Below are 13,835 nucleotides of genomic sequence, written 5' to 3' on the forward strand. Positions count from 1 at the left end.
AGTTGAATCAAAATATGTAACTCAGGGAAGAAGAAACCTTGGTTTAAGTTGACTGTGAAACAAAGATTCATTTCACATATAGAAGTTAAATAAAATAACAGGTGTTGCATTTGCAGAACAAAATCTAGATGTGATACATTTTGAAAAATCATTATGTATCTTGATTACAGAAGGAGGGAAAAAAATGTATCCAAGAACTAGAGATCAATTTTTATGAGCAAGAGATCAAAAAAGAACAGCAGAATGATCTCAGCTCATTATATTTTTAATATATTTTTTAACTTCATCTAAGATAACTACTTTGGACAGTAATATATTTTGTTGGTAAAACAGCGTCAAGGTTCTCTCAGTTTCATATCTATGACCTTTTCTTCAAAAAAAAAAACAAAACAGATAAACAAACAAATTAAATGTAAGGCTATATTTTTATTAAAATCCATATATATATAAAACATACTCCTATTTTTATGTTATTAATTTGGTTTTTATTTGTGCCTGTCTATACTTCACATATAAGTTGATAGAGATAAGTGGGTGAAATGTTGCTAACTAAATATTAGGAGTGGTTATTATTTGTGGTAAGGTAGTGGTATGTTATTTACTTTTTAATACTTTCTTCTATTGTTTAATTTTTAATGATAAGCATTTGACACTTTATAGAGACAATTACCCTTAGGATAATATAACAAATATTTGGTCACAGAAGAGAATAATATAAAATTACTAACAATATTAAAGAATATTTTAAAAAACAGAATTTTACTTTAGGGCATACCATTTTATCAGATGTGAAGGTTTAGTTGCATAAAAAGTTAATTTTTCACAGTTAACTCATGTAATTAATTAAATGTAATCTCAAGTTAATCTGTTTAAAATTTGGAAAATAATTCTTTCTTTTTTTCCCGAAGAACAGACAGGTGAGATAAGCCAACAAATATATATGTAAGAAAACTATAAAGGAGAAAATATTTAGTGTTATTTTTAACAAAAAAAAAAAAAAAGCAAAGACAGTAAACAATATTTAAGAAAGTGTAATACTGATATAGTTATAATTTGATCAGTGGGATACAATTTAAGTTTATTTAGATTTTTTGAATGCCATTTTCCTAATCAATGATAAACATTGATTTAGTCTTTAGATATATGATAATTTTGAAAAAATATAACCAAAATTTTTACAGCATACAAGCAAGATACCATCTACACAAATTGAAGAATTAAGATTTTTACATAAAGTTACTAAAAGACTATTAGGACCTTGTTTGCTTTGGATATGATTCAAAGCAGTCATAAAGAAAAATGCACATATTCTGTTTTTCAAGAAATATCCAATGACTTTATGCCTGAATGGCTTTTAATTCCTCCCTCAGTTTTAAACATACAAAAAAATGAATAATATTGTTAACACAGGAAAGATACATAACCTTATTCAAAGAGTGAGGTTTACTTTTCTAGAACAGAATAAAAACACATACCGTTACATGGAGGCCCTAGCCAAGAGCATCAAGGACTCCAGTATCACCAGTAGAAACAACTGGTAGATTTACCCTATGTGTGCAGGAAAAGAAGAGGCATAAAACTGTTATGAGTGGAAGTAAAGTTCTTACTGTGCTGTGAGGAAAAGAATATCCTAAAACCCACACAGAAGGATGGGGTTTCATAGTAAACTTTACTGATGATGTAAAATCAAGGGGGTTCCCCTCCTGACTTCCCAATGTCCCATCTCCATGCATCTCAACATGAAAAACATCCAATTTTCTTCAATAAGGTCAGAATTAGGGCCACTGCCCTGAGTTTCTGCTCCATATTAAAGTCCAGTCCAGTCCAGCATCTGGCTAACTTAGCATGGGTTTCCAGCTGTGGTCCATTGCTTTGCTGTAATATCCAGGCTCTCTCCTGGAGCCTGCTGCATGTGGAGTCCACAGGGCCATGTGCAATGTGGCTGCTAGGGCCACATGGCCATGGAGAGAACAGGTGAGTGTGGGTCATCAAGCAAGAAAGAGAGACAGACAGACAGACACAGAAGAAGTGTGTGTAGGGGGAAAGAGACAGCATCTTTGTTCCCCAGGGACTATATTGGTATGGGCTTAAAAAAGACAAGAAATTTTTTTCAAATTGGCCAATAAACTTCCCAAGTTTCTGTGGGTTTTAGATAGGCCCACCTCCTAGTTTTCTGACAGGCCTCTATGGTCCAGCATCTTCTGCATCCCAACAATTCAGTACTAGAGTGGGGAGAGGGAGGAGCATTAATCAGCCTGGTAGAGAAACGTTATTATCCCCTGCAGTGTGAAGCTGTAGCTTCCTGGTAAAGCAAACAGGCTCATGCTCCCCAGTTTCCCTTTTCTTATTAATAATTACCTAAATATTGATAGTCACAAAACCTGGGACCGAGATGGGTCTATCCAGCCTGCACAATGAAGCCAAACATTTCCTTGGAATTCCTCAAGACCTTAGGTTTAAACACAATTGATTCAGAAATGTATATCTATAGTGCCAACTTTTTCTCTGAGCTCCGGACTCATATATTAACTCTTTATTTGATATCTCTTCTTTTATGGATTATTTAAAGGAACTTCAAAACATATTTAAACCTTGAGCTTTATCTCAACATAAAAGATTTCTCTCCAGAAATCTTCATCCCAATAAACAGTCCAACCACGTAGTTGAAGAAGACAGCACTGAATGCAACCCTGGCACCTTCCTCCCCATCACCGCCCACACAAATCCATTCTGAGACCTTCTGATTTTACCTCCTAAATATCCCGTTACTACTTCTGCTTCACTCCACCAGTTCTACCTAGGTCCAAGCTAATATTCCTCAACCTCGAGTGCAGTATAGAACCTCCTAATTGTTCTGCCTTTATACCATCTGCCACACTCTCCAATCCGCTCTTCATATGGTAATCACCTTAAGTTTTTTTTTTCTCAAAATACAAGTTTAGTCACCTTATGTACATATAATGTTTCGATGGCTTCCATTAATCTTATGTTAAAAATGAACAAAAAAATTAATAGGTTTTTAAGAGACCTAAATGAACTGAACCCTGTTTACCTTTGTTGTCTGTCTCTCTCTTACAATCTCATCTGCTTTCTGGCCATTCTTCACATTAGGCCACATATGTCCATGTAAGAAAGAGGCCTTTCTGACAGGTTTTTTTTTTTTTTTTAATCATTTCCTCAATCATTGAGATATATCTTCCTTCAGCTCTCACCTCAACTTTCATTTCTTATTTTATAGGTGCTTGTAGTCTCAAACTCTTGATTAAGGTGAGCACCATTGTAATATAACATTGGTTTATGTAATTATTTAATTAATCTGATTATTCAGTTAGATCCTAAACTCTATGAGAGCAGAAACAGCATTTATATTTGCTCATCACTGTATCTCTAGTACCCAGAACAAAGTATATATTCAGTAAGTATTCATTAAATGAACATGAAATTTGTTAAATGAAAATTTAGGCACATAAATTGTCAGACATGTGAAGAACCAATCAATATGTGAAAAACATACACAAAATAGAAGAAAGGCAAAGAGAATCCTTGATAAGGAGATGTAAAGATGGCAGAGATAAGGAATGTGGGAGGGAGGTCTGGATGAACCACAGAAGGGAACCATTATACCTGGCACAATATATTAAGGAAATGCCTTTTTGAAAATTGAATAAGTGTTAGTATTGGAAATTATAAATAATAAGTGTTTTTTTGGAGCTAAAATGAAAGAATAATTATAAAGACAATTTCTAGTTTGACATTCAACAAACTCCCTTAATGTGATTTTTGTCCTTAGAAGTAAAATGTCCTTTGCTGTCTGGGCTGCAAAGCCATACCTCTGCTTCAGGTCAAAACTGCTGTCCCTGCAGTTACTTGCATTGTGAATCACTAGCAACTTATTAAATGATCCAAAAGGAGCACCATAAGTGAAATGTCTTGTTCTGGGCTCTTAGCAACATGTTCTACTTTCCTGAACTAAGCATTTCATCTCATTTAGCTTATTCCAGCTTCTCCCTATTTTTTAATAACTTAATTTCTTCATTTTTAGAGAGAGAGGAAGGGAAGGAGAAAGAGGGAGAGAAACATGGATCATTGACTTTTGTATGGGCTTCAATCATGGGCCAAAACCACAACCTAGGCATATGCCCTGACTAGGAATCGAACAAGCTACCTCTTGTCCCATAGGATGATATCCAACCAAACGAGTCTTTCCCAATTCTTATTTCCTAACTTCTATTACACCAAACCAGTTTTCAGTTCTGATGCCCCAACTTGATTTTCAGGGACTCCTATTCTCCCATTTATATATTGTCATCATCCCACTATGTCCACCCATCATATTTGCATGTTACTCTTTCTCTCAAGCATTAACAAATCCAATCATTGTTCTGCACCTTGATTATAGTACAATTTCTTTAGTCTCATCCAGACTTGACATGTCTCTTCATCTAAAATGACTCTGGGGAAGGAAGCTTTTATCTCCTTCAAGTCCACACTCTCCACAAATTAGTAGAGCTAAGATAGGATGTAGATGTTGCGCTTCTTGATACTAAGTGACTTGTAGAAACAACACATGCCTCTGGCTATTTCATAGTTAGGCAGCATTTTTTAAGGTTAAAGTCACATTAAAATTCAAATTATTCCATGTTAATATAAATTTAAAGAAAAAGAACATAATGATTTAAAAAGTAGTTGGAAAACCTCTTTTCCTTTATGTCAATACAATTTCCTGAAATTGTTTTTTCTTGGAATTATCTAACATACTTGTGTCTGGAAATAAAATGCCTTGAGAGAGAAAATACCCACATGTTTTTATATTGATTACCAGAAACCAAGGACAATGAAGAGAATGGAATACCACATCAATGATCCTAAATATATGGAATCCAGCCTGAAATACCAATGCAATTCTTTACAGTTCATAGAAGAAAATATTTGTATTATAAAACTTTCCTAATGGGATCTCCTTTAATGCAGGATTGAGATTTCATCCCTGTTCATCAGATTACAATGAATTTCTAGCTTTCTGGTAATATGTGATTTTCATTACCGCCAAAAAAGTTTATAATGTTAACAATTTAAAAAGTCTATTATATGTAAACTGACTATATCTCCTAGTTTACGCAGGATGATACCAGTTTAAGATTCTTGTTTCTGTGAAATTATTAATGGTCTCTTCTATTCTCAAATGTTGCATGATAAATTGTATGGTCATCTAATTATAGGGCTTTGACGACTAGAACTATATGTTCCAAAACAACTTTCAGAAATAGTGCTCCATGAACCATATGTTTAAAAGTGTAATATTTACCTATCTGAAAGCATACAATGTGTTTGTCTATTCAAAGAGCCTTTTTCAAAGAAAAAAATCTCTCAGCAGAGGTCCTGGGTATGAATATTTAGAATCCATGATTAGATTCCTTTGAAAATGTCACATTGGTTATTACCGTTGCACTGTGCAAATTGCATCCATCTCCCTAGTGGTCATGAAACAAGAGGAACAATAGTTTATCATCCACTTCACAAATAGATGTGGTACCCAGCTAATAATTTCCTAGGGAATCTTCTCACACACTGTGTGTGGAAAAGACTGACACATGTCAAACCTTGTCACCTCTCTTGTGTTTGAGTACAAAGTGTAGCAAACTAAATCTTTAGTTTTTCTGAGGACAAATAAATATAACATTATGGTAGTGGGTTAATTGAGAGACATTTAATTTCCAACTTGTGAGATGACACTATATCTGTAGAAAATCCTACCATAATGGCATTCAAATTATATGTTAATGGCTTGAAACATCTGCAATACCGCAACTAGTTATAAAAACCTTGCTGGTTTTAAGCACTGATGAGAAACAGCACATAAGCTGCAAGCAAAACTGCTCTTGGACAAATCTCACTTCACCTTCTTAACAGTTTACTCTCTCTCCCCTTCAGGATACCCACATTGTTCACCAAGTATGGTTAGAAAGGAAATTCCAACTCTTCTCAGTTTACCAACCCATCAAGAATCTAATTTGTACAGGCTACCCCTCTAAAGCTTAAAAAACATGTTAACATAAGAAAGAAAAGTAGAGAGTAATTCCAAGAATTAAAAAAAAAGTAACACAATAGTCTTTTATGATCGATTCATCACTACACAACTAGTTAATATTTTAAATCAAGTTCTTCTCTGATAGGAAAGTAACTATACCTACATAGGTTGGTATAAGCAGAGAAATCACACTTAGATAAGCATAGTGAATGGTGAAAACTATGAATAGTATATTCTACATTTATTTATTTTATATAAAAGTGGCTCATTTACAAAACTAAGTGAATTCTTAACTGAATGGTTTATAAACTATAAGATGACATGTAGTTTAGACATGTATAATCTAATGATTAGAAAAATATAAAAGAAAAAAAACAACAATAAAAAACACAAAAAAAGGCAATGAGACCATAAAAATAATCATTTGAATAATTTCAAATTATTTCCAGGTAATTTAAAGAATCTGAATAAACTGCTTGTGGAATGCAGACATACCAGAGGACTGGAAATGTCCACATGGACCCTGGGTTTGCAGCAGCAGTAAAGGATCAGTTCTGAAAATTGCCAGGAAGTACTTGATTAAAGCTCTTGGCAAGATTCAACACTGAACTATTTCATATATACAAAATTAGAAAAACTAAAGCATAAATGTCAAGGCTTACCTAAAGTCCTCTCTTTCATGGTTTCAAAACTAAGTTGAAGCCCCACAAAATGAAACTGGGTTGCTGAGCAACTTTATGCCTTTATTTATAAGGTGCCTCTTCAGTCCACACAGAGTTGAAACTGCATTTCACTTTCTACATGCCTTTACCTTCTGGTGTTATGGAGCTGTTTCTGGGGCAGGTGGTGAGGAAGGGGAGAGAGACACAGAAATATGCCAAGCCCAGAACTGTATCATCTTATATATGTGATTTTCAACTAGTCTCTTTCACAGGGTACATCTTTTGCAAAATAAATGAAAGGCATTGTTTCCATTAGTTTACTAAAAAAAAAATTTCAGAGCCCTCCTCCCTGAGTGTCAGTTTTCTCAGTGACCAATCACAGCCTGATTATTAACTACCCAATAAATTCCTGATATACTCTCTTCTTATAATCTAAGACCAGCTGCATGCTTACCAGCAATCCAGCTTGGCCCTTTGGGTCAAGATTTTCCATTCTCTATTTGGTACCAGAGGTTTTAAAGCATGTGCTAATGGCTTCCTTGCTCTCCTCATCCTCAAATCCAGCTTCTCTATTGTGTACCATGTTTTGGAGAACTTAGAAAATGTATTCCCTGTGGTGGTTCAGTGCTGGAATTTCCCAAGAAGTTATACTGGTCCTTCCTGCTTTTGAAACAACTAAAACCCAATACTCTTATTCCCATTTCCCTGTCTCTGTCTCTCTGTCTCTGTCTCTGTCTCTCTTTCTTTCTCAGAAACTTTCTGCCCAAATGGTTATTCATTCAACAGGCAGCTATTGACCACTTACACTGTTCCAGACACTGTACTCTGATCTTGTAGGGACATTAGTTTGCCCAGTGTGTGACATGGCCACCAGTGTGGAGGTATAAAGGACTCCAAGGCAAAGACATTACTTGGGAAGTCAATGCAGATTATGCCAAAACTCAAAATAATAATAAAAATCTGTAAACTTAATAATGGCATGAAAAGTACTCCATGGCTACCTGGCATGTTTAAGTGATAAAATTATGAAGATTCAGGGTATATAACAAAGAAGAAGCTGTTCTGAGTAAGAAGGAGTTCAGAGGTAGAGACAAATTGTACAGAATTAAGAGTGAAAACAAAGTATCCATAGTGACAGGAAACATAGAGAATGAAGAGACTTTATCCAAGGTATGGGAGTCATAAGAATGGCGGTGTTTGACTCTCATAGGTCCTACTCTTTCTGTGGTCCGGCATTATTACATTCTAAATTTCCCTGAATACTTACCTTTTTTCATACATATGTATCCTTACGACTAAAACGTTACTGAAGTAATACCTTCTAACATGTATTGAGCTATCAAGATGAATTATACAGGAGCTGTGTGTTTTACATCTATTATTTATTCTAAATTTACAGTTTAAAGTAAACATTGTCACCTCCATTTCTTATAGTGGGAAACTGAGGGTCTGACTGACAAAAAATAATGTAGTGCTGAAACAGGAGAGCATTTTGCCAGAGATAACATTTCCTCTCTTCTTTACTGAGAAAATGACCAGTTCATTTCTATTTCAGTTAAGATACAAAATCATTTTTTAAACTTCTGTAGGTAGTATTCAGAAAAGAGATAGTAACAAGATTTTTAGTTGTATTTTGATTCCTTTATTCGAAAAGAAAGAAAGAAAGAAAGAAAGAAAGAAAGAAAGAAAGAAAGAAAGAAAGAAAGAAAGAAAGAAAGAAAGAAAGGAAGAAAGAAATTTCCTTATTTCTGAAGTGAATTGATTTCCAGGAAAGCAAAGGGATTCAGTTCTGTGTTTTTGAGGTGAAGAATGCTAAACCTATTTAAAATTCATACCCCTACAGCTGGTGAAGCCCCTGATAGGTAAAATATACGTGCTGTGAGGGACTTGTTACCTTAGATGTAGTCCCTCTTGATCAAGCTTAGTTCGGAGAGAATAGCATCTCTGTCCCTTTATGAGCTGGTCAGCTCTGGGAAGGTATCTAAATTAGCAACAACACCTTCAAAAAATCATGGAAATATATCACAGATAGGATAATTAAGGAATGTATTTCAAGAGTGATAAACACTAGGAAGCTGACTAGACTTCAGTTCCCTGTATAAATAACTAGTGTGAAAATTTTTTTGGATAGATAGACTCCTGGGAAAATTGAGGAGGAGTGGCTCAAAGGTAAGGCTCTGAAAAAAATGTCAGTAAATTAAGTGGTTAATTAGAAAAATGAAATAGACTTAGTGGGATTCTTATCCCTTCTCTCAACTCCAATTTTTATAATGGTACATATTGGTTTCACAAATAATTTTTCCTAAGTACACAGCTGATAAATACTAAAGCTAAGATTCAGTTCTAGAATCTTATGGTTTCAAATCTTAACACTGACACATGCTACATCACCTCTCATTAATTTAAAAGTCATGAAGTGTTTTGATAGAAATATATATGTAAAATTATACATTATCATTCATTTACTTTGATAAAATTTGCAATTGGTTAATATGTTTTAACTATATTTTTTCTACCCTTTATTTATATTTTACTTATCAAAATGCATGAATCCTATTTGTTCATTCCTAAGCATATTAAAATATAAATCTAACAGTCTTTTAGAGTCTATAAAGATTATGGAAAAAGCATAAAACTGAATACTGATTTTATTTAGTTTTCTAGCTCTTTATTTTCTAATAAGAAATAAGATCGCTGGTAAATAAACATGCGTGGATTCTTTTATATTAAATATACTAATTTATAACCGATCCATAATATTTTGAAATTATTTCATTGAACAAAGAAAATAGAGTTGAGACAGTTCTGCAAGGGAGAGCATGGGCTGGATTGGTAGCTGATGTGGCGTGGAGGAGGGGAAAGATGGTTCATGATCTCACAGTCCCATGTTTTGAAAATTTGAAACTTCTATTTTAAAGCTCATCTTGATAAAGAAATAATCTTCCCATTCTGTTGATTTGGCCAATAAAAGCTGAGAGGAAGTGGCATGTGACACTATTCTGCAGAAGCTTTAGGAACGATTGGTTAATCCACTATTGCACTTGTCTCTATCCAAGCAAGGAAAGGATGCTCCAACACTCCTTTACTCTGGGCTCTGAACTGAAGAGTTAAACTGACTCACGATGGACAAGAGTGTGAGTAATAACTGAATGGTCGTGAAGCTACTGAGATTTGGAGTGCCTTTTATTATTACAGCTTGATTTATTTAGCTAAGCTGATTATACAAAAAGTGATACCCAAAATGAAATGCTGCTCTAACAAACAAACAGAAAATAAATAAAATATTGTCTTTAAGTGTCAGATAGGAGGTGATGAGGAAATTATTAATGAAGGCTGGAAAAATGGTGACATGTTTCCAGTGGCAAAACAATTAATAAAACTATCAACTGCTATATCTTAGAAAGCAGATGATATAGCTAATGTGTGTTTTGGTTTTGGCTGTAGAAGTGGGAAAATAGGATATTAATAGCTTTAGTGGATTATATTTGACAAGGCATTACAAACTGAAATAAGTTCAAGAAAGACTTCAATAAATTACAAACACATTTGGAAGACAATTGCAAAATTCCAGGAAATGTGGGGTCATTCCATAAAAAGAAAAAGATATAACCAAGGACTTTAAAAAACAATGGCTGCTTTAAAACTCAGTTTCCTGAGTTTTTTTTTTGTTTGTTTGTTTTGTTTATTTGTTTGTTTGTTTTTGTTTTTAAAGAAAGAAGAAATAAAGGGAGAAAGAGAATCCATGAGCATATAGGCACTCAGCAAGTACTTTGAATTAAATTCAAATAACTCAGGTAAGAAACTAAAAATATAAGTATCCTAAAAAAATATGATAGACTCAAATCACCAACAAAATATATTTGGGCAAAGAGAGACAGACTTGTTTTATTAAACATGTGGGTTTTGGCTATTTACATGCAGAGTTCATTGTAACCAGATATTTAGATAAAAAGCTGACTCAAGTTCTTAAGAGAACTGCATGTTCAGAAGAACCATTGACTTAAAAACACAGTAACTAGTTAACTCACAAAACAATTGTCACATTCTCAAACTTGTACTGGCTGAAAGCAGGACAAGAAATCTGCTCAGCTCCCAAGGAAGACTATTTTCTAATTTCCCTTAAGACGTAACAACGAAAGCAAATTTTTAAAAAAGTACTTCCAGTAAGCAAAACCCAGAGTCATGGCGACAAATGGTGGGAAGCTACTGCCAGTGAGCGGAACCCAAGCCTAGCCAAGAGGGCCAACTTCCTTTGTTTTCCTGGTACCCATTTTAACCCTGCTTGGAGCTGAAACTATGATCTGCCCTCTAGAGGCCCTTAAGTGTGACTGCAAGTCCTGGTTTATTTGGGATAAACTTGGTTTGCACTAGGTGTTCAAGCATTATTATTAATAACATACCCTTTCACTCTGATGATAAATTATATAGTGCCCCTATTATGATTTGGGGCTATCCTGCTTAAAGTTTTTTACTCTCAAGTTCAAAATAAAGAAATACAATTTACTCCTATAAAGGTCCAAAGAGCCGAACAAAAGCAGCTGTCCAATTAATTACAGACTTTTTTTCTGATGAGTTATGATGATTATTTAATCTGGTCTATGAAAAACAAAACCAGTTAGACACAACTTCCTCAACTGTACAAAAAATGAAAGAGGTCAGTATCTATAATATATTGCAACGAATGTCAAATTGCTGTCCATTTTTAGGACCCGAAGACTGAAAATTTCCCTACACAACAAAAGGATATATGGGGATTTCTCTGCCTTGGACTCCCACACTGAGTTCAATTGTGGTGTCTCTGCATTAGTGGTCTTTATTGATAAGGCACATGAAAATGCAATCTGAGGGGAGTGAAAAACTTAGAAAATCCCACACTGTTAGTAAATTAGGTCTTTTAAGAAAGGTACATCCTGGCAAGCTCAAATAAAATCAATGTGACTCTAAGAAGCAGCACTGAAAGGTAAGTGCACTTTCAGGGTTACATCTTTGTTCTCTTTCTTTCTTAGCTATTTGATTCCTGGTGAAGAAATTTTCTTTTGATATTTTTTCTTTCATGACCTACAAGTTACTACAAGATGGATTTAACTCACCAGAGTTTTAATTACAAAGCAACACAGTTGCTGCACAGAATGGCAACACTGTTCCTAAACCAACTGGGTTCGGTTGTGGCTGGAATCCTGTATTCCCGTTGCTTTATAAAGATGAGAAACTGACCAGATGCCCTAACAGCAGGCCTTCTTTCTGATAAAAGGTAATTAAACCCAACAAACAAACACAGTGACTTAGGTTCTTAGAGAACCAAAGTAGTTAACATAGGAAACAACACCAACAACAACAACAAAAAAAAAAAAAAAAAAAAAAAAACAGAACAACCAGCATAATGATAGACACAAAAGCTGAACAAGTCACTGATGGAATTTTCAAATATTCCTCTTCCTTCTCATTACCTCTCCAAGTAAATAATTAGCTGCTCTATTCTTTTACTTGTCCAAATGAAATAATAGCTGAAAATTACAAAAAATAATGTACCTGTTAACATATGGGAGGAAAAGGAAAACAGGCGCTGGAGATCCAAACTGTTCATAGCTACGTAGGATGACTAATTCCCCCAGTTTATCCAAGGACTGCCCCGATTTTCACATTGTGAGTCCTGTGTCCGAGAATACTTGGTGGGGCTGGGGTGCGGGGTTCTTTAACTCAGAACTTTATTAACAGCATAGGTAATCTAATCTGAGCTATTTAAAACACAAAGTGCAATTAGAAACATACATATTGTGATACAATTAATTTAAGCAAAATATATACATAAACATATCTAACAAAATTTGACTATTAAATAAAGTCCTAATGCCAATAGCTGCTTCCTGGTCACTCACTTAAAACACTAGAATGAGCCACTATTGCAAATAATTTTTTTGTCGTTGTTGTTCCATGAATATCCCTTTGCTTCCTTCCAAGTTCTGCCGTCTTGTCTCCGTGTCTCACACCGCTTTCATCTCAGAGGCTGTGTGCTTTTCTCTTTCTGTTTATGAGATATGTTGGCTTCCAGCCTGTCTGTCTCTTCGCCTAGTCTCCGACTCTATGATTCGGACCAACTATAGGGGAAAATACATGTTTTATAATATTTTGAGGAACAAATAATTTCCTGATTGGCATCCAACTTGAAAACTCATTTTCCCCATAGGCCAGAATCGTGGAAACCATTGTATGTTCTACAGAGCTCATATGATAGTGTTATACAGACTTTTGGTCACAACAATTTTAGATGGGTCTCTTCTTAATGATTTCATTCAGCATCATGTGAGACACATTTGATAGTCTTTAAATATGTGTTGTTTAAAAAAACACCCATGTATACATATTCATCTTTGTGTTTTCTTTTTCAACCAGATTTTATAGTATATATTTCAGTGGTTATTCAAATTTTTAGGTAAATTTTATAATGTTCAATTGCTTTCTCTAAAAGTTGCTTTGCCTTTTGCTTTTAAGGAAAAAAATTACCATTTTATACAATAAAAGTTTCATGTTGTATTACTAATGGAGCATGCAGAGCATTTTATTTATTTTTTTATCTTAAACTGGTTTCATCCAAATAAAACTCTCCACCAGACAAAATAGTCCCTTGTTAGCAACATAAATTAATTATTTGGGTATGCTATAATTAATGGCAACTAAACATTTTATTTTATCAAAGCTAATTTCAAGTAAAGATTATATCTAACTTTTTTTTGTTCTAGGTCTTGCTGATTTCTCATGATGACTATCTGTACCATATTACAAGATTTTAGTTGTGTTTAAACTATATTTGCATAATAAAAGTAACTTCCTGATAGTAGTTTAAGCTGGAAAATGGGATACATATAGAAGTAAATTTTAATACAGAAATTTGGTATCAGGCATAAAAGTTTCAAAATAAATTTAGTGTTCCATGTAGCTAATAGTCATTTGAATAAAAACCATAAAAATAAAAAAGCCAAATGAGCAACAAAAAAATAATAATAAACTCTACTTAACTCTATACATATAATTATGGTGAACAAAATAAACTAACAATGTGAAGACAGACTCATGGATACATAGAACAGACTGACAGCGGTCAGGGGGGAGCAGGTTGGGAGCTGGGTGAGAAGTGTGAAGGGATTAAA

The sequence above is a fragment of the Furipterus horrens genome, unplaced genomic scaffold, assembly GCF_987537825.1.
Source record: "Furipterus horrens unplaced genomic scaffold, mFurHor1.1.pri manual_scaffold_6, whole genome shotgun sequence".
Taxonomy (NCBI): Eukaryota; Metazoa; Chordata; class Mammalia; order Chiroptera; family Furipteridae; genus Furipterus; species Furipterus horrens.